This window comes from Eleutherodactylus coqui, chromosome 1, assembly GCF_035609145.1.
Source record: "Eleutherodactylus coqui strain aEleCoq1 chromosome 1, aEleCoq1.hap1, whole genome shotgun sequence".
Classification (NCBI taxonomy): Eukaryota; Metazoa; Chordata; class Amphibia; order Anura; family Eleutherodactylidae; genus Eleutherodactylus; species Eleutherodactylus coqui.
This window is the reverse complement of record NC_089837.1, coordinates 321,606,258-321,629,204: the sequence shown is the minus strand read 5'-3', so window position 1 is coordinate 321,629,204 and position 22,947 is coordinate 321,606,258.

Here is a 22,947-nt window from a genome sequence, read left to right as displayed (position 1 = left end):
AGCAACCGATGCCAGTCAGCTGCTACAAAAGCTAATAAAGTCTTGGGGTGCATTAAAAGAGGTATAGAGGTGAAGGATGAGAACATTATCCTCCCACTATATAAGGCACTTGTCAGGCCCCACATGGAGTACTGTGTACAGTTCAGGACACCGCTGCTCAGGAAGGATGTTGCAGTGCTTGAGGGAATTCAAAGAAGGGCAACTAAATGAATAAATGGAATGAGAGGACTGGAATACCCAAAGAGACTATCAAAATTAAAACTTTTCACCCTGGAAAAAAGATGGCGCAGGGGCGATCAAATAACTATGTATAGATACATTAGGGGACAATACAAAGATCTCTCCCTTGATCTGTTTATACCCAGGACTGCGTCGGTAACAAGAGGGCATCCACTATGTCTAGAAGAAAGCAGGTTCCATCACCAACACAGAAGAGGGTTCTTTATTGTAAGAGCAGTGTGACTGTGGAAGTCTCTGCCTGAGAACGTGGTGGTGGCAAAATCCATTGAGGAGTTTAAGAAGGGACTAGACAGCTTTCTCGAGGGGAAGGATATTGCAGGATACAGACACTAGGTGACCAGCAGGTTTGTAGTTCCGGGTGTTAGATTTAGGTAGGAACTATCAAAGGTTGATTCAGGGTTTATTGCCATTATGGAGTCGGGAAGGAATTTTCCCCCAAATGGGCTAATTGGCTTCTGCCTCTTGGGGTTTTGCCTTCCTGTGGATCAACTATGGGTTGAAACAGGCTGAACTAGATGGATATTGTCTTCATTTAGCCTAACATACTATGTTACTATGTCACATTGAGTGCTGGTTGCATTGAGGTATTGTAGAAAATCTGATGAGATTTGGAGGGGGTGAGGGAGAGCGGTGAGAAGAGATCTTTTTTGTATGTGCATAAATATAGTTATGATTGATTTTATTATTTGGGTGGGGTAATGATGTGTTCTATATATGTTGTACTTATGCATGTATAAATGTCTTTAGATTAAGAAGTAAAAAAAATATATAACTTAAAAAAAATGATCTGATAAAAATAAAGATCAGGAAAATAGTTCCATCGGGATGAGAAGAACTATGATATTGACGTACACTATTCATGTGACCACTGCAGTGACTGGCCTCAGTGGTCTTGTGCAATAGATGCAATCATCAACCCTTAGACTAATCATTGGCTGCAGTGGTCACATGAATAATGTATATCAGTAATGCAGTAGCCACAAAAACCTGTGAGTAGTTGTTTAAGTGCTGTTTGCCAATTCTGGCCCCTACTGCCAAAGGAGATTATACATGTAACTAATACAAGTATACAAGTAGAGCAATACTACAATTCTTGAATAAATATAATATAATATAAATATAATATATAGCACTGGCAAGGCTCCTAGACTATGTTGGCAATCCTAGTCCTATATAACAATGAAGAATTATAGGTCCAAAATGTTGCTATATTTGTTGATATGCTCCTTGGTAATTAATTATTTTGGATACAAGACAGTAGTGCTGTTCCATTTAGACTATTTACATGAATAATCTACATGACATTCTTGCTGCAGAAAGGGTGGGGACCACCATTGTCACTTTAGCAGCAAGAAATTTAACAGGTGAGCACAGGATATTTATTTAAAGCATTTCCTGCCATTAGAAAAATGTCTTAAAATCCTTGGAAACCCCTTTGATTCGGGAGATTGGATTGTAGTTGGAATTTTTTTGGAAACTCTTTGGGCCCAATGTGCATGGGCGAATCTGATTAGAGGAATTTGCACGAGTCACCTGCGCAGAAGATCCGCAAATCAAGCCACACAATGGGGTCTCATGGGCGTCCGGACATGAATTAAAGAATGCAGATTTGTTTTTCAGACCTTTTGGTCCCGGAAACAAATGGCCGCATGCTCCACGTCAGTATGGTTCCCGCACGGATGGCTTCCATTGAGGTTATTGGAAGCCGTCCGAACCGTGGCCTGTCCACGGGAAAGCAGGAGTTTTAAATAAAAACTCCACTACGCATGTGTGGCAGTGCGCTGGCCGTTGCTTCCTCACACATCCGCAATGAAGAAAATAGAAGACCCGGACAGGTACACAGAAGACCTGGGCAGGTAAGCAGTGTCCTCGGCCACAGGCAGGGTTGGATTCCGTTGTGGGCTCCGGCATGCGGAATCCGATCCGCCCGTGAACATGAGGACTTATTCTGGTATTATTTTTGTTATCCGCTTAGTTCTGGTACTGTGTTTATAGTATGAATTTCGTTCTGGTGTTGTGTTTTTGTTACAAGCTTGGTTCTGGTGCTGTATTTGTCTTATAAGCTTGGTTGTAGTGCTTGATTATGTTCTAGACTTCGTTCAATGTTTACAGTAATAGACTATGCATACCTATGATTCTGAATGTTCGCCCTTTAATCTAGGTCTGTAATGGATGAGTTAAATATACTGAGTTCAATAGGTAGGTATATTTAACTGAATGCATTACACTGCAAATTTTATGCAGTGAAATGTTTTCAGGATTTTTATAAACTGTATAAACTTATATTAAATTGATTTCCATGAGTTGTGAACATACTGTAAAAATTGTAATGTTTTTTTTCTTGCAATTTGCCCTTTTTTCTCTACACTTACCCTATGCTGCAGGAGGGGAAAGGGGACTGTTTGCCACAGTCAGCAGAGAAGCTAGTGGCACTCCTGGATCCCTTACTTTTTGTTTGAGAATTTAGGGCTCTAGCATTGAAAGAAAAAAGTAAAAGGGAAATATATTAAAACTGTCATTTCATACGCTGGTCTTGATATACACTACTGAGTAAAATGTGTCTGATGCATGAACTGGCGCATGCCTCTTCATACATTTGGTGCATCTCGGTTGTCTATGCACCAACTATGAGTAGATTTCTCTTATCATTTACTGTATGCCAGTTTCTGGCATAAATTAAACTTAAGGCCTGTTACAGATAAGAATATTAGAGTTGCATTTATGTATCCGTAATATAGAAGAGTAGAAATTCAAAACAACCCTAGGAATAATACAGGGAAATAAAATCTAATCCACACAAAATAATTGCCTATATCAAGCAAAAAAAGCTATTTACTACATCCCTCAAAAAATGTATTAAATATAGCCTGTATTAGAAATATGCTAAACATATTAATCTCATAGGGCTTATTGAAAACATAGGACCTCAAGTCAGCTTCTTTTAACTGTGCAAACCTAAACACTATGGTGCATAGTATATTGAAAAGTCAGCTTTGAATGTATAGTATTTAGTAAAATCACAGAGGTGAGGGGAACACAAAAGCATATTTCACTGGACAATAGCCAAAAATGCAATGCCTGATAAGGAGCAGACCAGGCACGATCGCCGCTAAGCAGGCACACTAATAAGATGTTTGTAGATTATTCTGTCCTGATGTAACTCATGTCTCTATTATTGACGCTGACATCTTACAAGCCTTATCTGCAAACATCAAATTCTCACCGGATGGATCAGTACAGGTTCAGACCTCAGGTGCCAGTTCCGAAGAATTTTGTAAACTAACTGCTCTCTTGGTGGATCCGGCTCATGTGTTTGCCCTGATAGCCGCTGAAGAAACTCAGTTTTCAGCAGGTCCTAACAAATTGTTGGCCACCTCCAAGACAGACATAGGGAAATTGAATGTACCCCCTATGATCATGTATTTGAAACCAGGATACACACCTCTGGGTCAAACAGTATTCCTTTAGTTTCCCACAAGAAAAAGTTGTTTGAGGACAAGTGGGAGACTTGGTTCCAATGGGGGTTTAGCGCGAGATATGTCCTCCAGCAATCACCTTTCTTTTCCAGGCTAGAAAAGACACAAAGAATTGTCCATGTGGACACCTACTGCATGGTCCATGACTTCTGCGAGGGGAACAAGGTTATGGTTCTGGGCTACCCCCTAGTGGTCCTCACCCCTCATGACATCCAGAGCATATGCACACAAGTGCAACCCAAGCACTTATCTCTGGCCTGTCAGATTCAGCCCTCTTCATGCCTCCTAGCATCTTTTTTCCAATGTTATACTACTTTGAACCAGGCTACTCTTTGCCAATTGAGTATCCTTGTTCAAAGGGGGGAGAAGGAGGCAAAGGTGATCTAGGTATTACAGATCAGCTATTTTTACATTTGTTGCCACAAGATTCTGATCTATTTGAAATAGAATATCAGCATGACTGTCTAGCATTAATGCAACAAGAAAATTCAGGTTTTAAAAACAATTACTGGAATCCCTTGTTAACAATGCATATTTTGAGCTTTTTGTAGATGGTACCAGAGTGAGGATAGATGACTCCACACTGGATATGCAGTGGTCACACAAGAAGATGTCCTAAAAGCAGAAGCTCTGCTTCCGCATGTCTCAGCACAAGAAGCGGAACTGAAGACCCTCACTGAGGCGTGTACAGTGGCAGAAGGTAAGATGGCAAACATTTACACTGATTCCCAGTATGTATTTTGCATAGCTCATGATTATGGCCCAATATGGAAGGCTAGACAGTTTCTTACCTCAGCAGGACAGCCAATTAAGGCCACCTGCACACAGGCGGAAATCCCGCAGCGGGATTTCCCGCGGGATTTCCGCCGCTCAAGGCCTGCAAAGGATTGTGTTAACAAATGGTATTGGCAGATTTGTGGGAAGTTTTACTGATGGGTATTGCGCAAGCAGGAAGGATGGTGTCCGGGCTCAAAGACAGGTTCAGTCTTTGGGAGATGTTTACTGGATATGTGGAGATGGTAAGATACGTACCAGGCTGGACGGAGACTGGACTGGGGAGTGTACCTTAACCAAAGCCTTAATGCCCTTGCACATATTACCAGCAGATTATACTGAGGGTAGGAATCCCACAGCACATCGTACTAAGAGAGAAATTAATGCTCCAGGGGGTAGTTTTGTTCCACACAAATATAAATATATATATATATATATATATATATATATATATATATATATATATATATATATATATATATATATATGCAATAGGAGTGCCTAGGGGGGTGCCAGATGAATTCAAGGCCAGAGATCAGGTTAAGGCAGGTTTCGAGTCCCTATTTGCTATCATCACTATTAACAAGAATGTAGACTGGATAAACTATATCTACTATAATCAGCAGAGGTTTGTAAATTACACCAGGGACGCTTTGCAAGGGTTAGCTGACCAACTAGGGCTTACTGCATCTATGACATTCCAGAATACAGTGGCCCTGGATATGATTTTAGCAGAAAAAGTGGAGCATGTAAAATGATTGGTGAAACTTGTTGCACCTACATTTCCGATAACACCGGACCTACAGGTAAAGTGACTGTCACTGTTAAAAAATTAACCAGTCTGCCGGAAGATCTTAAAAGGAATTCAGGAGTTACAGATCCCTGGGACCAGTATTTTTCTTGGTTGAAGGGATAGCAGAAAGTCCTGATTCAAGCTGGTATAACACTGGGCGTCGTTTTGTTAGTCCTGCTGATTTCCTTTATGTGTATTATCCCCTTGATCAAAAAGAGTATGAGTAAGGGACTAGACAATGTGAAAACAACATTTCCTTTGTTTGAAAGATATGAAGAGCCAGTCCCTATAATGCCAACCACCGTACGTTACCAAAGACATGGAGAGATGGACTAGTACTGCACTTGCCCCGGTCTCCTAAAATGAACTGTCAGTGGATTTCCCATTTGCCTAGGGATAGTGTAGAAGACCATAGGTTCCAGCGAGGGCGCACTCTGCAGGGTGTTAACTTGTACAGATAAATGTTATGGATGCCCAGAAGATGAGCCCAGGGAATCCATGTCCTTCCTCAGAGGTGAGGTAGGGATTCCCCCTCCTAGGAGTAGGGCCTTACGGGCCGTGGGGAAACCCTGGCGTAAGGGGGAGGCAACCAAGGGCGAGTGCCTGATCTCCATATTAAGTTTTTAGGGGGGGGGGTTGAGAGGGAAATACATATCTATGTAGGTAGAAAATACAGATATGTATATATATTGTTATATGTCTTTCTTTTTATACGTATGCTAATTCTATGCAATGCTATAATGAAAAAAAAAATAACTTAATATGGACCTTACTGAAGCTTGATTAGATATTATGCCAAGGCTTTGCAAAGTCGAGAGAGATGTGTCCAGGGACTAAGTGAGGGTGAAGGAGAACCGGATACAAAGACCACGTGCTTGGCTGTTTTCCCAGAAGACGCATTATCTAGATAACGACTGTTTAACTACGCATATGAGTAACACTGCCTCAGGCGGAACTGCGGACATCACAAATATGGTTATGTGGTGGATTTGAGCCAATAAGACAGTTACACACTTCTAATGACGTGCTAAGGGGTATAAAGCCCCATGTAATCTATAATAAAGTGCGCAGTTACTCCCCGTGTGAGTAACCATACCAGACCTCCCTGTGTGGTGTTTTTTTCTTTACCGCCGGCAGTGGGGCATTGTGGTGGGCCTTATTGATGCTGTAAGCGTTTTACACAGAATATCCATGACACATGGATTCCTAAAAGTGCCCAGAATATGATGGTCTGAAACAGGCCTGAATCTGTAGGGCCGACACAGCCACATTCCCTCCCAACAAGCTTCATGAACTTTAAATAAAAGTGGTGGAAGCTGCTGTAAATTTAAAAAGTGGTGATTTTTTGCCTAACCAAAAACTATAAATTTTTTTACCACTTTTGGCATGATAAATCTCCCCACGATTCTAATCAACAAGTGTTACTATTTGTGTAATTAGTAGTCAGATGAGACTAATGTCATTAGCTTTGTTAATTATGCATTAATTCAGAACTGCTTTTTGACTGATGTGTAGTTATAATTCCACATTTCTCTATCTACAGCAGATGTAAAAAAAAAGAGAATACATTGAATAATTGTAATTATGATTAATAATCTTGAATATTTGATAAACCAATACCTGTCAGGGTCCATTACTGCCAGATTAAAGTAAATCTGACAAGATATCACCATAAGGTGATATCAAGATAGCTACACAGGGATACTTGAAAGTATTTAAAGGGAACCTGTCATGTCTTGTGAACACCATAAACTGCCATATTTTTCTGAGTATAAGATGCATATTTTATCTCCATGAATTGGAAGTAAAATCTCCGTGCATCTTATTTTGTGAATGTATCTTTAAAATAGTTGTTAGGGATGTGAGAAAGGTTTTGTGGCTGAGGGATCATCTTCTAAGAGAGTCATTATTTCTCTCTCCCTGTGCGTGTCCTGTCTGGTCAGCAGTAGTTTAACCCCTTCATGACATGGCCTGTTTTGGGCTTAAGGACGCAACAATTTTTGGCGGATTTTCTTCTCCGTTTATAAAAACCCTTAACTTTTTATTTTTCCGTTGACGCAGCCGTGTAAGGGCTTGTTTTTTGCGTGGTGAACTGTAGTTTTTATCGGCGTCATTTTTGGGTACATTAACTATATTGTAAAACTTTTATTTTTTTTTTATGATAGCAGGGAGAGAAAACGCATCAATTCTGCCATAGATTTTTTTATTTTTTTTTACAGCGTTAATCATGCAGCATAAATGAGACATTCCATTTTTTTTGTGGACCGGTACGGTTACAATGATACCAAAATTCTTACATTTTTTTTAGGTTTTTCCACTTTTTTGCAATAAAACCCCTTTTTTTGGAAATCTTTTTTTTTTTTTCAAAATCGCTACATTCAAAGTCCTGTAACTTTTTTATTTTTTGATGTATGTAGCTTTGTGAGGGCTTTTTTTTGCGAGACGAGCTATAGTTTTTATTGGTACCATGTTGGGGTACATACGGCTTTTTAAATCACTTTTATTGCGTTTTTAGTTAGTTAGCTAAAAATTTGCATTTTGCCTCAGTTTTTTAGCGGTTTTTTTGTGTGTTTTTTGCCGTGCACAGTCAAAAGCATGTGCAACTTATTGTACGTGTTGTTACGGATGCGACAATACCAAATATGTGGGGTTTTAATTTTTTTTTACCTTTTTTATGCTAATCTGAGAAAAAACATAAAAAATTGGTTTTTACTCTTTTTTTTACATTTTTTTAATTCATTTTTTTAATCTTTGCTTTTTTTACAACATTTGTGTCCCTTTGAGGGTCTTTGACAACTGCCGTGATGATCGCTGTCATAAGGCATGGCAGAGCTACTGCTCTGCCATGCCTTATCGCTTATACAGCGATCTCAGGCACTGGTAACACAGGACGCCAGTGTCTGGCATCCTGTTACCATGGCAACAGGCCGGGCTCTCGAGATAACATCGCGATCTACTTAGATCGCGGCAGGGAAGGGGTTAACAGCGGGGGGCGCATCTCCGATGCCCCACCCCACTGTTGCAGCGGGACCTGGCTGTGACTGACAGCCGGCTCCCGCTGCGGGATAGAGCGGGATCATATGTGATCTCGCGCTATCCCCAGGACGTAAGTTTACGCCCTGTTGCGGGAAGGGTTAAAAAGCCGTGTGGGGGGCGTGGCCTAACTCCGGAGCAAGATGGCCGCTTGAGACCGGAGTTCCCTCAGCGAGGCGCCCACGGAGGACCCACAGCACCGATAGCAGCATCAAAATGCCCAAACCTGTAAGGGACAAAGGTGGAGAACAAGCCTGCACACCCAGGACCTCCAAAAGCCAGACAGGGATGCAACGCTTTCTGAAGGAGCGCAGCTCCCGCTCCCCCCACCCTTCCATCAAGATAGTGCCGGCCTCGAAGGCTGCATCTGCCTACAGTAAGGAGGGGGAGGGAGAGTTCTCCTCTGATGAAGAGGATTCCAGCCCTGTGTCCCGGGGATTTATGAAGGAGCTTATCTCAAAGGCTCTGTCCCCCCTCATAAACGAGCTAACAGAGATAAAAGCTGACATAATGCAGATGGGTGGCAGAGTTGAGGAGCTGGAGTCTGCCTCTGCCTCTGCTACATCTCATGCCCTGGCCATGGCTAAAGTCTTAAAGGAACAGCACGACAATTTAAATAAAGCCCTCATTCTCCAGGAGGACCTGGAGAATCGTAACCGGAGGTGCAATATCCGTTTCAAGGGAATCTCTGAATCCTGGGCAGCGGAGGCCCTGTCTAAAGTTGCCATTGAAATATTTGGCCAGCTACTTGGGCAAGACAGAGCGGCGACAATTTCTGTGGAACGCATCCACCGCGCTCTTAGACCCCTTCCCCCGCCTGCAGAGCCCCCCAGGGAAGTTATCTGCAGGCTCCTCACCTTCCAGGACACGTCTGCCATCCTGAAAGCTGCCAGACAACACAAAAATTTAACATACGGGGACTCTTCAATCCAAATTTTCCAGGATCTATCCCCTGCTACTCTTACAAAGAGGCGAATTATGCGACCTCTTCTGGAAGCCCTCAGAGCAAGAGACATTCGCTACGCGTGGCTCTTCCCTTTCGGCATTAATATATCATACAACGGCCGCAGATTATTGATTCGTACTCCAGACAACCTCAGTAATTGCTGGGAGCACCTTAGATGGACCCAATAGAGCTGCCAAACTGGCTACCCCTCCCGGAGTTCCCTAAGCTTCCAAAGCTTTCCCTCCCAGAATCCTGGCAGGTGGCGAGTAACCTTAAAGGGGTTGTCCCGCGGCAGCAAGTGGGTCTATACACTTCTGTATGGCCATAATAATGCACTTTGTAATGTACATTGTGCATTAATTATGAGCCATACAGAAGTTATAAAAAGTTTTATACTTACCTGCTCCGTTGCTGGCGTCCTCGTTCCCATGGAGCCGACTAATTTTCGCCCTCCGATGGCCAAATTAGCCGCGCTTGCGCAGTCCGGGTCTTCTGCAGTCTTCTATGGGGCCGCTGGTGTAGAATGCCGGCTCCGTGTAGCTCCGCCCCGTCACGTGCCGATTTCAGCCAATCAGGAGGCTGGAATCGGCAATGGACCGCACAGAAGCCCTGCGGTCCACGGAGACAGAGGATCCCGGCGGCCATCTTCAGCAGGTAAGTATGAAGACGCCGGACCGCCGGGATTCAGGTAAGCGCTGTGCGGGTTGTTTTTTTAACCCCTGCATCGGGGTTGTCTTGTGCCGAACGGGGAAGGGGGGTTAAAAAAAAAAAAAAACCCGTTTCGGCGCGGGACAACCCCTTTAAGTCGCCCAGAAACAAAAAGAAGAAGGCCAAAAACCCTCCTGTTGCCCCTGACAACTGAAGAAGTGATGTCATCTAGAACTCTCACTATGCCTCCCACCGGACGCCGACCTGGCTTCACACTTATCCAGTTCAGACCCTCCGGGTGATTGCGACTTTTTGTGATGTGTCTCCAAGTTGACATTCACTTCTCGTTATTGAAGATCTTGGGCTATCGCCTATTTTGATCACATTGTTCGTTGTTGCTGTTTTAAGCAGATTATTTGCACTAACGCTGTTTTTCCTTCTTTAGTAGCGATTATATGCTCCCTATTTCTACCTGCTGGTGTCGGGGCCTCTGCGGGCGCCTATCTGGTTAGGCCGATACCAAAGTAGTTGTTGGACCTCCTTTGTAGGGCCCAAACAACTCGCCCCACACCTCAGCGGACTCCTTAATTTTAGGAACCGCTGACCTTAACCCTCTATTTTAGGTTGTGGTTTGCAACCTACCCCCCTACCCGCTCTTTCCTCTTGTGTCTACCTCCTATTTTGCTCCATCCCCTTTCCCCCTCCTCTCCCCACCCCTTACCTCTAACCCGGTGCTCGCCCAGGGGACCCCCCCTGGATTTGATATTTAGGCCTACACCTGTGTAATTTGCTTGCTCTTTTCCTCTCCTAGTTAGGAAATCGCCTGCCCGCCCTCGAGATCGAGATGACAAGACCTCTCCAGTTCTCGACCTTTAACGTCAACGGCTTGAATTCCCCAAACAAGAGACACCACGTGGCCCTTCTTCTGAAAAGGTATGGCTCAGGGGTAGTGTTCCTACAGGAGACCCATTTTAAAGGGGACAGATGCTTATCCCTCCCTGGAGGTCAGTTCCCGATGGCTTTTCATAGCTCCCACCCCTCCTCCGCTTCCAAAGGTGTGTCAATGTTAATACACAAATCTCTTAATTTTTTTTGTGAGGCTCGCTACGCAGATGAGGAGGGCAGGGTTCTCTTTCTGAGAGGACGCTTTAACGAAAATAAAGTGACCCTTGCGAATCTCTATGCCCCCAATAAAGACCAGATAGTATGGCTTACAACTCAATTAGAAATACTCAAACACTTCGCTAGTGGCCAGGTCATTTTAGGAGGGGACTTTAACCTCACTCTATCCCCTGATATGGACTCCTCGTCAGGGAAATCCCAAATCTCGCAGAAAAAGTTGAGCAAACTCATTAGGTGCATTTCACAGCTAAACATAGTTGATGCCTGGAGATGTCTTAACCCATCCACCAAGGATTATACTTTCTTCTCGCAGGTCCACTCCTCCTTCCAGCGTTTAGACTACATTTTCGTCTCCTCCTCCCTGTTGCAACACTCAAAAAAAGCTATGATAGACGCCATGGCCATATCGGACCACGCCCCAGTCCACCTGACTCTCCACCTTCCAAATTCCCTCCCGCGTGAGTGGAGGTGGAGGCTTAACCCATCTCTCCTTGATTCAGCGGAAGACAGATCCCAGTTAAGCAAAGCTCTAGAGGAATTCTTCCAGCTTAATACCTCAGAGGACTTGTCAGTCCCGACAGTGTGGGAGGCCCATAAGGCCTTTATGAGAGGACTTCTGATTGCCGCTGGCTCCAGGGCAAAGAAGAAGCAGCAAAAGGACATTGACGACCTACTTTCTCAAATTGCCAAGTTAGAGCGCCTGACTAAACTCTCCCAGTGTAAAGCATCTGCTGAAAAACTTGGTTTCCTTCGCACAGAACTTAAACTTCTCCTAGAAGCTAAATTTAATAAAAAATATCTCTACCTCAAACACATTTCATACGCGCAAGGAAACAAAGGTAGTAAGTTTACGTCGTCCCTCATTAAAAAAGCCCAAACAAGAAATCTCATAAAGGCCATTAAATCCCCCTCAGGTCAGTGTGTCACCTCCACCCCCGAAATTGCCAAAGAATTTCAAGCTTTCTATTCTTGCCTCTATAACCTACGGGACCCCCTCTCCTCTGAAAACATTCCCATCGTTAAAAAACAAATTGACCATTTTCTCATAGACTTAAATCTCCCCAAAATCCAAGAGGATGAAGCTGCATCCTTTCTGTCTCCGATCACTCCACAAGAGGTGGGTGACCTTCTAAATTCGTCTCCACCCGGCAAGAGCCCGGGCCCGGACGGCCTCCCCCTTATATACTACAAATCCCTTGGTGCTTCCCTTATCCCCAAACTAACTGAGCTTTATAATTCTCTCCTGAGTGGGACCCCCCTGCCTAGACAAGCGCAGGAAGCGCACATTACCCTGGTGCATAAAGATAACAAGGACCCTGAGTCCTGTGGGGGCTACCGTCCCATCTCCCTGATTAATTTCGACATGAAATTATGGGCCAAAATCTTAACAAAACGCCTAGAGAAACACGTTACTTCCCTAGTCAGCCCAGAACAAACGGGCTTTGTAGGGGGTAGAGAAGGACGAGATAATTGCTTAAGGCTCCTATATGCAGCCAGATTCTCTCAAACCCATAACATACCACTCGCCTTAGTAGGCACGAACGCCGAAAAGGCGTTTGACCGCGTGAATTGGCTGTACATGGAACAGGTCTTGCTCCATTTTAACATCCCCCCCAAATTTGTATCGGCAATTTTTTCTCTTTACGCAATGCCCCACACAAGGCTTAAGATTAATAATTCTCTCTCCCCACCATTTGATAAAAAAAACGGTACTAGGCAGGGGTGTCCCCTCTCCCCCACCCTCTTTATACTCGCTCTGGAGCCACTCCTCCAAAAGATCAGACTAGACCCGCTTGTACAGGGTTTGAGAATCGAGAACGAGGTCCTGTCGACGGCAGCATATGCCGACGATATCGTCTTTCTTATTACTAACCCGGAGGAGGGGCTTCCTCGCCTTACCTCCCTACTGGAGACCTTCGGAGACCTTTCTAATTTTAAAATTAATTTTACTAAATCCGTGGCCCTAAACGTTTCAATTCCCACTTCCCGATTCAAGGCTATCAAGAAAATATCCCCCTTTTCGTGGTCCGACTCGGCCATTGACTTCTTGGGTATAAAATTAACGAAGAAGGCGGAGGACCTGTTTGCGATAAATTTCCTCCCCACCCTAACGAAGATCAAGAAGCTATTACGTTCTTACGATCTCCCCTTTATTTCTTGGTTAGGCCGTAAGAACATCTTGAAGACCTATGTTATCCCCATTATCCTCTATAAGATGAGGCTCCTCCCTATATATCTCCCACCCAGCTTCTTTAAGGCGCTCCGCTCACTTTTTTCCAGATATCTCTGGATGGGAAAAAAACCCAGACTGGCCTACAGCCTTCTGACTAGGAGGCGCACGGAGGGAGGAGTGGACCTACCCTGTCCGCGTGAATTCTATCTAGCTAACCTATTGAATCACTGGATAGAACTCACACATCCAAATAGAGACCCATTGATTCAGCGCTTAGCAAAAGGGTCCTATGGCCCTACCTTGGTGGAGGACCTCTGGTTCCCACAGAACAGGAGGTGTAAGGTTCGCAGAAAAAAAACCCTTTTGGAGGGGGCGATGGAATCATGGGACGCCCTAGGGAAAATTCTGGCGCCTCCCCCTTCCCCACGCACACCACTATCTGCCCTTTACAAATATATGAATCTCCCTTTGGACTCATGCTCGACACGGGCTTGGAGGATGCTTTCTGAAAAACACTTTCAAGATGTATTCGCCCTCACCCAGGAAGCACCCCTCACTACCCTAAATGAGCTCCTACCTAATCGCCCCCTCCCCTTCCTGACTCTGACCCATATGGTGAGAACCCTAAATGATTTCAGGAAAACCTGCATCTCCTCCAGGCCACTTACCCCTTTTGAAACCGCGATTAGTAACCTCTCCACTCCCTCCCTGAGAAAAATAGCTCACATTCGCAAGAACTACGTATCTTGCCCTTCCCGGACGAAACCTGCCTTCCTCATCTCCTGGGAGATAGAACTTCGCATCACCCTATCCGATAGTGAGACCAGATCGATTTTAAAAACAGCATTTGGGCTCTCCGCTTGTGTTACCGCCCAGGAGTCCCATTATAAACTCCTGGCGCGGTGGTACAGTACCCCGCAATGGCTACACGATCACAAGCTGGTGGCAGGGAATGAGTGTTGGAGGTGTGGGAGCTCCACGGGTTCTTATCTCCACATATGGTGGGACTGTCCGATTATAGCTCCCTTCTGGAGCAGCGTGGCGGGTGAGATGAAAAAGATCTCCCCCGATCTAGTGCTCTCCCCTGATGTGGTCTTCCTGTGGAGACCTACCCCTACCTTTCGCCCGACCAAGCATAGACTGATCGCTCTCCTGGTGGATACAGCTAGATCCCTTATTCCAGCGATGTGGAAGCAGAAGGACCCTCCCACGTTAACTCTTTGGAGGGCCAGAGTCGATATGCTAGCAAACCTAGAAGAACTTTCAAGCTGGTCCCATGGAACGCATGACAGGTTCCTAGAGATCTGGGGGCCCTGGCGGGCCATCAGGAGAGCGATTCAGGGTTGAGCCATAGAGGAAGCGTAAGGGTTACGGCGGACAGGCACCCCATCCATACCACGGATGCCTCTCTTGAAACCTCCCCCCTCCCCCCCTGTCGCCCATGTTGCTCCCGAGTTAATCTTCTCGGCACCTGATGGTGTCGGGAGAAAAACCCTTTGGGCAGCATTTCAAACTGAAATTCCGGGACCGGCCTATCCTGGAGAGCACCATCTTCCTCCTCCCTCTCCCCCCCTCCCCTTCCCCTCCCCCCCCCCCTCCACCCCCAACTTATCCTATTTGTACCGTTATTCGTCCTGTGCGTCAGAAAACAGCAGGTGGCTGTTTATATATTCAGGGCTATCAGCGCGGTTGCCACAGCCTCCCTTTTCGTTCTCTTCTTTTTCATAGAAGAGGTTCATAGTGTTTGATTCTAGTAAAGTTCCTTTCCCTCTGAATCGTTTTTAGCCACTTTGGTTGTCTCCAACTGGGATAACCAAGGTGACACGAAAAGTATATTGGAATGCTGTTTGTACCTCTTATTATTATTTCTGACTATTTTTGTTTCTGTAATTCTCACAAAACCAATAAACATTGATTTATAAAAAAAAAAAAAAAAAAAGCAGTGTGGTGTCTAGTGGGAGGGAAGAGGAATACATGGCAGGACAGATCCCTCTGTGCTCTGACTAAATGGAGTCTTGAAAGAGAGTTTTGCTGCCTTGTTGCTGTTAGTTTGATGGCCAATGAGGAAAAGTTAGAATGGGTTTCTCTGCATTGAAAACCTACCATTTCAACTCTCTGTTCTGGCTTCCAGCAACCTATGTCACCTTTTAATCCCACTTCTGATAATTTCATCACCACACGGTTCCAGCCGCTTGGAATGTAATTCTCACATTTGTCTTGGACTGCTGACAAAACCATGTAGCGTTTATACTTGCTACTAAGTTGGCTAGATGTAGGCGCAGACAGGACCAAGGGGTAGCGATCAGTGCGGGGCATTCTGAACCCCTCTAATAGAACCTACCTCAAAGTGGAGCACCCATCTCGAAACGGACGACCCCACTACTTGCACAAGTCCAGGTCCAGAGTCAGAGGGGAACCTGACTACAGAAACCGGGGACAAACAATAACTGACAACAAATAAAAGATGAGAATAAACAAAATACAAACCAAACAAGAATACAGGGAACTAACTAGAAGACAGACTATAGACAGGTAAACTGTGCAAGCTGACTTGACCAGAAACACTGAAATATAACCAGGAAGAGATGAATTATATAGGGAAAGGGGAGAAGGTGATTGGCTGACAGAGCTGTCAATCACCAGCCACTACCTCAGCTAACAGTTGCAGGACTAATTAAACTTAACTAGTCAGGAAAGGCAATATTAACCCTAGCTAGTCAGGATAGAACCAACTGTAGTAAAGTTGTGCTGGCAGTGACATGACAGTAATACACGGAGGGGCAGAGGCTCTGCTCTCTGTCAATCTACAATCATTCCCACATTTTTCTCTATTTTGCCTCACAAAATTCCCTGATTGGCCAGGCTGCCTATGTACATAACAATAGGAAATAACCACTTACACACAGCACTATTCTGTTCAGTATTTTGCATGAGTATTTGTAAGCACTTACGTAACTATAGAGGATGCAGGGGATGCGGTTGCACTCGGGGCCCAGGAGCCTTAGGGGCCCATAAGGCCTCTCTTCCCCATATAGGGAGCCTAGTACTATGAATAAAGCATTATAGTTGGGGGCCCTGCTACTGGTTTTGCATTGGAGCCCAGGAGCTTTAAGTTACGCCTCTGTTTGCAAGCCAAAACCAAGAGTAGAACCTGCACATGGAAGAGTACAAATGTTTCCATTTGATTTTTTCTCTGTAGATTCCATTCCTGCTTCTGGTGTTGGGTGCGGTCAGCACTTGGCAAACCCAGACAGATGCTGGGGCTCATTAAGCCAGGGGGCCCCCCTGTACTTGGTGACCTGAAATGGGTCACAGGGGACCAGGCACAGCAGTCAGTCTCCCCTGATTTTAATCTGAAACATGTTAAAAGAAAAGGAAAAAAAATTCGTACTCACCTCCTGTATCGCTCCCTGGCAGCTGGCAGTGGGAGACAGTGTGCTCTGTATTCCGGGAAGCGCTACAGGAGGTGAGTATGGACTGTTTTTCTGTTTTTAAATTACATACATGGGATGTTGGGGGTGGTATTTCTGAAAGAGGGAAGATGGGGTATTATTAGTAAAAGGGTGCTTCATGACTGAAAAGGGGGTATTATTAATAAAAAGGGGCAATTATTTCTTTAAAGAGAGCATTACTTTTAAAAGGGTACAATTGGAGACATTATTTCTGAAAGTGAGCAAATAGGGGCATTATTTGTAATTGAAGGAATTATTTCTAAAAGGGGTAAACGGGGCATTATTTCTAAAAATAAAGGCCATTTTTAGTGAATGGGGACAAAAGGTGCAGTATTAATATGTGAATGTGTTATTACTGAGTGGTGACATTAATATGGCAGAATTGCTTAGTGGGGACATTTTTACTGTGTGAGGATCATTTTACAGTAAACAGCACTAAGCGCCAACGGCACTTGTGTTTCTTTAATGCTGCATTAACGCTGCGTTTTTTTAGAAATACATTAGAAAGTCCCATTGACATTCACGTTAAAAGAACACAGCGTTAAAAAAACACAAGTGTGTGGGAGCCCTTACTGTATGGGGCCTACAGTGGGCACAAACATGGGACAGTACTATTGTGTGGTGTACCATTGGTGGCATTATTAATATTGTGTAAAGGTGTAGTTAATGTAAGGAGGAGGATGGAAAAGCAAGGAGCCAAAGATGTCTGTGTGTCAAATTCCACAAAGACAAATTATGGCCAGGAGAACTCATGATAGTGGTCTGGGCTGGATACAAAAAAAGGGGAAGCTGAACAACTCTAGTCAGAGAGGATGTTACTAATGGTAACTGAATATAACAGTACTATAATCACTTATACGGTCTAAAAAACACCTGTGTAGAGCTGGTATCTACCAATACATGACCCCTGTATGGACTACTGATTTACTGCCGCATGTGTTGTGACACACTGTAAATGGGTCCACTGAGGCTCAAGGGCTCACATAATCCTGGAGCCAGTCCTGTTTGACGTAGAAATTCTGATGCTAAATACTGACCATAATACTGCAGTGTAAAAGTAGCCTGAGGGCTCATGCACACAAGGTAATTTGCCCAGCTAACTTACACGCGCAAAATAATCGTGACTATTAGAACCAATGGTTTCCTATGGATACGTTCAGATAAAAGAATTTTAGATATGCAAATCGCACCTAAAAAGAAAGGACATCAGTAATTGAAATTCAGTAACTGAAATTCCCTGCTGTGTGAAAATATAGGTCCTGACCTATCTTTGGTGCACAAAGCTCAGGAGTGTCAATAGACTCCTATGGAAGAGTATGCAAGCTGGCCGGCAAAGAAAGAAGAAGACATTTCCCAGCAGCGGGGAAGGAGAGGGTTCCCTTGTTCTCCCCTGTAGAAGAAATCCCTTGAACCCGTCCATACCCACTGTGGGGGAATCCTTTGTTCTTCCCTGCAGTAGAACCCCTCCATCTCTGCTGAGATGAAGGGAGACCCCAACGGTAATGGGAACGCTAACAGCACTTACAATGACTGTTCCCTCTAAGCTGTGCACTCTGGAATTGATAGAATTGAAAGTCCCAAATTCTGCAGACAGGTAAACCATTAATATGTTGTTTTACCTCTTTCTTTTCCAGAATTCATAACTTAGAAGGGGCATCAGACCTGGACCATGCAGCAATAAAATAAGGTGGCTTCATCTGATGAATGATATAATCTGTTACATCATATGGACGTTCTCGTCTGCATGTAAGAGATGCCACCAGCACACACTATGGTAAGAAGGCAGAGGCAGTTTGGGACTGTGTAATGTTTTGCTGGGCAACCTTGGCTTCCGACATTCATGGAGATGTTTATTTGACACCTAACACATTGTTGTAGATTACGTACACACCTTCCCGCCAACAGAATTCCCTAATACACACGTTCCCTCCAACAGAATTCCTTAATAGTAGCGGCCTCAATGTACCCTGCAACACTGCAAAAATGGTTCAGGAATGATTTAAAGAACATGACAAAGACAATATGATGACTTGGCTTCAACATTTCCCAATCTGAATCTAATTGAGGATCTGTGGGATAATCCATGGAAAAACTTACACCACTTAAAGAATCTGTTGTTTACACCTTGTAAAGTATATAGAAGAGCAGCACTCCAGGGATTTTGCATCAAAGTAACCGTTTTTATTGCCCACAATGTGGTTACTTTGATGCAAAATCCCTGGAGTGCTGCTCTTCTATATACTTTACTACTTGTACTACGGTCCAGGATCCAGGACCCTGAGGAGCGCGCACCAATTTGGTGAGGACTATCTTCCCTCTTATGGTGAAAAGTGTGCTGTGATCAACCTATCGTTTGTGAGTGTTGTTTACATCTTGGTGCCAGATACCACAGGACACCATCAGAAGTCATGTGGAGTCCATGCTTCAAAAGCTCAGAGCTGTTTTGGCTGCACGAGGGAACCATTAGGTAGGAAGCTAGTCTTAAAGTTATGGCTGATTGATGTGCATCATAGACATTTTATGGTCAGTGGATATTATATATCTTAAGTGGATGTTGCTATCCTGTCCATGAATGTATGTTTATTCAATGTTACTAGACTTCTGCATCACCTTCCCGGTGAACTGTTGTTCTTTCCCTTAGCTTTGTCACTGATCTCTCCTAAGATTCCCGCAAGATCACATTCCTCTGACTCATTTTTGTATTGTCGAGGTCTGTCAAGCGCACAGAGACGTTAATCAGACATAAGAGCTTCCCCTTGGGGGTCTTCAAGCCATGAATTTGAGTTGGAGAGCTCCAGGCCTCTTTGCCTTACGTCCTTTGAATGTTTCTGCTCAATTTCATTGGAACTGATCTGAAAATGCTGGTACATCTGCTATTAACCCTTCGATCCTCCTCAAGTCTCAATTTTCTTGGGTTCTAGCATTAAGTCAACTAAAGCACTGAACAGTCAACTTAGTCATCTTTAATCACAGTAACTGCTTTCAGAGGTCAACAATCTTTCAAGAAAAATGACTATTAAAAGAGCAAATGTCAACCACAAGCAAGTATTGTCAGCTTTGTTTAATGCCTGAAATGTAGAAATGTCATATAACTTAGAATTAGGTTTCATTCAATTCATACCCACCATTTTGCATTAACAAATCTCTTCTGAGTTGACAATCATTATGCCAGATATTTAATTGTTGGCAATACGCATGTGCAGGCTTTAACAATGCTAGACAAGTCTGTTGTTTTCATTCTTGCTTTGAGCTCCCTAACTGCTGAGTTATAAAGAACCCTTTAGTATATTAAACCACCAAGTACATGAATCCTGATGGCAGGTCTGATGGTGCGAGCTATACAGCAATTTAAATAACATTTATCTTTGCTACTCATGCTGGCTGCAGATGCTTTGTGATTCTGTCCCACCTCGTGCTGGGAACAAGCATCTGAACCACCTAGTAATCTATTCATTTCATGCTTGATTAACTCTCACTGAGGATGTTTCCATTCCACTGAGATACATGAGAATCAAACCACCCTTACTCTATAGCTAAGAGGTTCTAGAGAAAATGAGTCCAGGAAAATATTTCTTAAGACCCTGCTAGTAAGTGGGCTGTAGTACAGTGTATCATCACTGCACATATAGTTATGTTTTTTTGGTAACTTTGTATTTTTATTTTTTTAAATCAGTATCTTTCTACTTGTGGTTTCCTATCTATTGGGAAATTACAGCTTCCTGACTACTGCTGTCTGTTAGGACATACTGGGAGGTGTAGTTTTACAACCGCTGGAGCATCACAGGTTGGAGACCATTGCTTTACACCCTTGTGTCGTAATATATTAACATGGGAATTTAACAACTTTTCATTCTAATTCCATTGATCTAGTTATAGATGATCTAAGACTGGCTTCACATCTGCGTTGGAAACTCCGATTGAAGGTTCCATCACAAATCCAGCTCAAAATACCAGAAGAAAAAGTACTGTATGCAACGTTTTTTTATTCTGTCCAAAAGCAAGGGCACTGGGTGGAAACCAAATAGACCCAATTATAGTCAATGGGGTCCGGCCGGCACTGTTCGATTCCCTCCTGAGACGGAGATGTTCAGCCGCTGGGATACCCCATTCCTGTTTTCCAAAAGGAGCTGGAAAGTGGAATCCCCAGTAAAGATGTGAGACCACCCTAAGATAAAGAAAAAAAAGATATTTGCCCCATAGCATATATTGGCTGCATCAGGAAATCCAAATGGACACACATTAAAATCTCGAAGCACAACAATAGCCTTCTAGATAATTCACTACTTTAAACTGATCACAGAAAATGGCCATTACTTACTGAGTAAGGAGTGCATATAGATGCCTCCTCTCACCATGCAGGTAGCTGACTACCAAATGAGGGAGCGAATTACACCTGTGCAGGACACCGATGAGACAGCTACTAACACTTCCTCTTGATATAGAGGGGGGTGGCCGCTTGGGGTATACTCCCACACATAGTGGATACAAAGTGCCAGACTAATTCTCTTTATTTCCCCTTCTGTGATGTACTACTTTAAACTGAAGTGTAAACTTTTAAATCACAGAAGAGGGATATATCTATTTTTTAAAAAATCACAGATTGCTAATATACTGATACAAAATGTAAGCACCACATCCTTCAGCATGCAGACAGGCAGACTGCTATATGGAGGAGCATTACACAGGTGCAAAATACTGATGAACAACTACTCACACACCTGCTATACGTATATTGGGGGACATCTTAGTATTATACTTGCACATAGATAAGGCATAGAAAGGGTGCCAGACCAACTGATACATGTAGTGCACCCTGCAGGCTTACAACTTATTTATGATGAAACATGCGATTCAGCCTTGTTGGCTGCCCTACAGCTCAAAAGTAAACCACACTGGCACTGCCACTCTGGGCTTCCCCAGCATTTAAAACCAGACTTCTTTCTGCAGAAATAATGATAAATACCGATGAATACAAGGTACTGGCTAAAATTTTGGCCAAAATACATAAACTTGTAAGCCCTTTTCAAGAGTTCCTGTTTCTTGCTAGTCCCTACACAAATATCATATATAAATCACAGAGCAGGGATTGATCAATTCAAAAATGACAGACTGAGGCCGTACTTACTGATATACGGATACAGAATACAAGGGCAGGTATCTCAGGATGCAGGCCTGCATAGTGCAGTACACATATCAGTGAGTCTGACACTCTTTATAAGCCTTATTCCGTGCAAGTATGATATTAAGCAGCCACTTCCCCCAATATATGATAGGTATCTTGAAGGCTGTTCATCAGTATTTTGTACCTGTGTAATGCTCCTCTATATAGTAATCTGCCTGCCTGCATGCTGAGGAATGTGGTGTCTATACCTGCGCACAGGCTCAACTCAGTATATCAAGATGTACAAACTTTTGGCGTATTATATACCTGTGGATGAGTTTATCACTACAGATGATAATTATCATGCACTTATTACGGACATGAGAATTGTAGATATGGTTTTCGTTATGACTCTTTGGAACTGTGCTCTGGATGTTTCAGTAAATTTACCACTTCATCTTAAATTGACTTTTGACTGCTTATGACAACTCCGTTGGTCTGCTTCTTTTTATTACACCTGATCTTTGCTCAAGCATTGTTCCTTTTGAATACATTATAAATGCTCACGGCTTAACTACCAAATAAAATAGTGTCACTCCTAAGAATTCCCTCCTGGAATCGGCTCCTGACAATGCCAGTTGAAGTGCTTCCAGGAAACTTTCCTTTGGCATTCATACAACTTTCCTCCTCAGTATCTCCACATACCAAGAAGTAGTTAACGATTCAGAGTAGCACATGAGACTACTGCATTGTGATTAGCTTCCCATATAATAGGTAGAGTACCTTGCAGGAGTTGAAAAACTCCAAAAATGATTTTCTTGAATGATTCTACAGAATATCACCAGTTGTGATTGTTCATTCACTACAAATCCTCACTGGCCGAAATAACTATATGAGTTAACCCATAAAGTTATTCCTGCTGAATTTTAATATCAAGCCATTGTGTGCACTTGAATAATAGCTGTAATTTTGAACACAATGCTACCTTCATCGTGTACAGTTACAGCAGCACTAAACACATCGCATTAGTGCGCTATGGAGAGTAGAGTGGCCATGCTATTTGTCATCAACTCAGCCCGGCAGTCATCAGGGATGGCACTGCTACATCTTTACTTTTCCTTGCAGGCTCAACTTAAATGGGACCCCAAAAGAGGCGGCATTACCTTCAATGCTATGAGGTTCCCCCTGT